The following is a 4,518-nucleotide window of genomic DNA, read 5'->3' on the forward strand; positions in this document are numbered from 1 at the left end:
CTTGTGGACGCTAGGTGCGTGCGCTCGTCACTTTTTCTTTTTATTTATAAGTCCACCAAAAAGATGGCTGATCACTTCGTCATAGGAATCGGTATAACACGAAAGTGAAACGTGACGTCACAGAAGTAGTTGATTGCTTTAGTGAATTGGTATGTCGGAGCTTGTATAATGTCTATTGTTGTTTGGCAGATGTAGCACGGCCTGATGTGGACGCACTCACGTGGACGCCTGTAGTGACACATCTCCGTACCGACGACTAACGCCCATGATCATGATTTAACCCTTGCGGTAGATGAATTTCTTAACGTATATGTGGACACCGCATATGGTGAATCCCGCGCAAATATGGCATCAACAAGCACATAGTAAACACCCATACTCGATATGCCCTTCTTCAAAGTGTCGTGAAACGCGAAGAGAAACGCTACGCCTGTCGTGTCTTCCCTCTAGCCTGGCCGTTACTTCTCACAGGTCGAGCGGGGAACGCGGTGCGACAGCTAGGCGAGCGTCGGAGAGCTATTTTTCGATATGGATGAATGCAATGCGCGAGGCTTGGGCTAAAGCCACCACCTCGCGGTGTGTTAAGGCGTTGACGAAATTACACTTCATTGCAGTAGACGCGCGCCGAATGGGAAGGTCGTAGCAACGGCGCGTCCTTTCTCTTGTTTTTTTTTTTTCGAGCCTAGGTGGCGCACATGTCACCACCCCGTTATAAAGGGGACGCTCATAGCATTTATCCATCCATCCAAGAGCATTGAGAGGAAAATGTGGAAGATAAAAGGCGCGTTTATGTAGCCTCCGTTATGTGTTAGGCGGTAGCTCAGATATCTTTCTAAATAGCACCATCATTGTTGTTGACATGAAATTGATATGAAATTGAAAACTATCCGTACTAAAGAAAAAAAAAGAAAACGGGCGGTAGCTCAGTGGGCTGAACGCCCGCCAGCCATCGTCGCGGACCGTTAGGTCATGGGTTCGACTCCTACCAATGGAACTTTTTCTTATAGTTTTTTTTCTTTGCCATTTGATGGCATTCATTTTGCTGACGTACGTCATGAAAGCCTTGGTGGGCCTCGACATAAAACACTTTCGTGTTGAAAAAGAAATGAAGCAGGAGCATCATGGGAAATGAGACACGAAAGCGAGGAGTAAGCGGCTTCGGAGGAGGTTGGCTTGTGAACGCTTGACGTGCTCATTCCTATTTCTTTTCCCTCCATAACAGGAATGCTGCAGCACATGGTGCCTTTCCTCCCGCTAGTGGGCGCTGCAGTATTTGACGGATTCTGTGCCGCACAATTTAGCCACGGCCGCTAGCAGACGACTCTCTGTTGACTAATAAGAGGTCAAGCCGCGTCGGAAACGATGAGCTTCTCCGAGCACGGCCGGACTGGAAAGGCACGCGAACGTGCTCCGAGTGGACGGATCTTTCATGCGAGCTCCCACGAGGAAGCGACGCGCTATGCATTTTCACGTATGAAGACAAGCCGCTACATGTTCCAGGGACGCCACTGAGACCGACGCCACACGAAGACGACAGCGATGAGGGCCATGTGAGGAACGTGGAATGGAGTGCGGTGGAATGAGGAACGCCTGCACACTCAAGTTGACTGAACAGAATAATTCTGGCAGGTGAAAACCAAATGGTGAAAACCATAACACCAGCAGTTGACGTTGCGGGAAAACTCTCTGTTTTGCCATAGAGGAATGAATCGTTTTGCCTTCATGCAGAAAGGCAAAGTACGGTGCATGGGCTTTACGTGGGCCATCCGACAGCGCTACCGGCGTCAGAGTTGCACAAACCTTGAAGTTAATGCACAAGTTAATGTCTTTTTCGCAGCTCTTACAAGTATTAAACACATCTCAATTTGTAAATTTGTCACAATGGGTACATCATAATCGTGCGCAATATATTTATTTCCAACCAATGAAAACGACCGGCATTAGCTGACGATACCACTCTCCCGGCAGCAGAAATTGTTAATGTACGCCGCTGCAGTCGGCGGAGAAATTTATTTCGGATACAAAATGTCAAACGCTTTGCTTATGCCACTTTCACTGGTGTCAAAGAAGTCATCAATACCCATAGCAAAACAAACAGCCGATAAAAACCAATTTTTTTTTATTTCCCGCTAAAGCGGACCATGAGGCGATGCGAAGCCGGAGCACTTGCGCGATCGCGTTCGGTTGCGTTCGTTGGACATGCTACCGACCTCGCGTCGTGGAACGCCAAGAGCAACGCTACGCGCGTCGTGTTTTCCCTCTAGCCTGGCCGTTAATTCTCACAGTGCGAGCGGGGAACGCGGTCAACAGGTGCGCGAGAGGGAGGCAGCGTAGGAGAGGAGAGAGGGGGAGAGGACGCGCATGCGCTGGCGCTCATCGCGGCGTTGCGCAGGATAGAATTTCGGCATGTCTAGCCCGCGTTTCAGAGGAGGAGTGGAGGGGAAGTGGAGAGGGGGAGGGGAGAGGGGGAAAGGGGAGTGGGGGAGTGGTGAGGAGGTGTGTGGAGACGGTTTGCGCTGCGCAGTAAGGGCGGTCACGCGGCACACCACCACCAACACCACCACCGGTTTGAACTCCGCTGTAAGATGCTTCGCATCTAAACAACGACATGAGGAATTTGGGGTGGAGCTAGGGCCCCTGTAACAGGAAGAATGCTCACCAGAGTTCGAGAGCATGATCCGGTGCTTCACAGGGTGGAATGGAGGAAAATTTCTTTTCTCTCGAAAAAAAGATGAGATGAAGGCCTGCACTTAGCAGCACCTTATAAAGTCAATTTCTTCAAATATTTGTTTTCCTTAAATTTTTTAGTTTAAAAGTTATGATTCAGTTCCAAGGAATATTAAGATTACACCTTTAAGATTTGGTTGCCCTTCGGGTTTCATCAATAGAGATGCAAAATTGACAGCCTAAGCAGCGCAAATGCGGCGGGTTTTCATAGTGACGTTTGTTCGACGACCCTCTACATAGTGGTTCCGTTATCGCTCCAGGCGTGCGCCTTCGGTGATTGCTGGAGTATTTTACCTCAAGTTTTCGATGTTTTCCGCTGTATTGCAACTAAAGGCAGGCTAGTGAAAGAAACCCACGTGACTGGTATGGCAAATTGAGGCGCCATCCATGAACTGGGATCAGAGTTAAAATCTGCGTTCTTCTCTTTTCTCCCAACTCTCTTCAACTCCCTCTCTGGTGGGATCAACTCCCTTTCCTGCGGGAGGCGCGCTTTCTGCCGCCGACTTCGAAATCCGTTGGAAAGTTTCGTGTCTGGCGTTAGTAAGGCGTGCGTTAGCCGTCGTCGTCCATCCGTTTCACGGTGCGCGCTCGCTGTGTGCTTGTGCGACTCGATGTTTTGCGACTCGCGCTGTTCGTGCATAGTGCTTTGTTGCTCAAATACTTCCAGAACAAGTCCCGGAATATGTGCCGGCCCCCAAAAGAACGACAGGTGAGTGTGCCCTTTGAGTCGCGGCTTTCATTGTGTCAGTTTGAATTCACGTCCATACCGAGTAGCTTTTCTCTGCAGTGGGGCTACAGTTATCGTTCTCAAAAATGACTGATTCGAAAAGGGCACGACGCTGCGTTTAAATCGTTATACGATCAAGCAGCGGACATGAATCCCATGAGAACCGCGTGCTTGAATATGTGCTTTGCATTTGTCTCCGGTTAATTACTCGCCATCGCCTATAACCGCGTTTCTAAGGCTCTAGGTAAATGTATGAAAACTTGTGCTGCTCTGAGACGAACAAACGAATTCAAATTTGCACGAGTCGACGGCGCTCTTTATCTGATTGGAACTTGTCCCTTTTCTTTAGGGTGGAAGCGTTTTTAAAGTATTCCGGAACGCCACACAGCTGATCGGTGCGCCCAGAGAAAAGCTGAAGAATTGCAGAATCGGCGCATTTCAAGAAGAGATGCCATGAATCCTCCTATATCATCCGTTCATTTTCTCCGCGTTTATCATCACTAGTTTTATGAAAATCAACGTCTTTGGAAATGTAGTCACTAAAGTCGCCCAATATTAGTTGTGTTATATGTGGAGTTCATTTTGACATCTTTAAAGTGATCTTTACATTATTATTCTATTTTTAGGTATTCAACTGCTTTCATTGTTTTTGCGTTGCAGTGAATGTTCAATTTTGTTAGTTATGATAATTTTGTGCAATATCGTGCGCATATATGAGAAGCTCTTCTGCACTTTTGTCAGTATAAAAATTGTGTTTTTTATTATGTGCCCTAATGTTATGTTCTGTTTTTATTCCACTGTTCTTTAAGTTCTTAACTTTGCCGAGACCTTTTCTGTTGTTTAGTGGTCATGAACACGTGTATGTTAATCTCCTGTTCATCACTTCTGTTAATCTCCTGAACCTCTATCGCACCACATTTGATGAAAATGTTGATTTTCGGAAACGAGGACAATAAAACGAGACCAAAGATATTTTGTGTTGTGAGTGCAATTCATTCTTTTGCGTTCTGGCACATGCTGCACGACTGCAGTGTGTGCAGAATGCTTGGTTGCAAACTGCGTAC

Source organism: Rhipicephalus sanguineus, chromosome 11, assembly GCF_013339695.2.
Source record: "Rhipicephalus sanguineus isolate Rsan-2018 chromosome 11, BIME_Rsan_1.4, whole genome shotgun sequence".
In the NCBI taxonomy this organism is placed as follows: domain Eukaryota; kingdom Metazoa; phylum Arthropoda; class Arachnida; order Ixodida; family Ixodidae; genus Rhipicephalus; species Rhipicephalus sanguineus.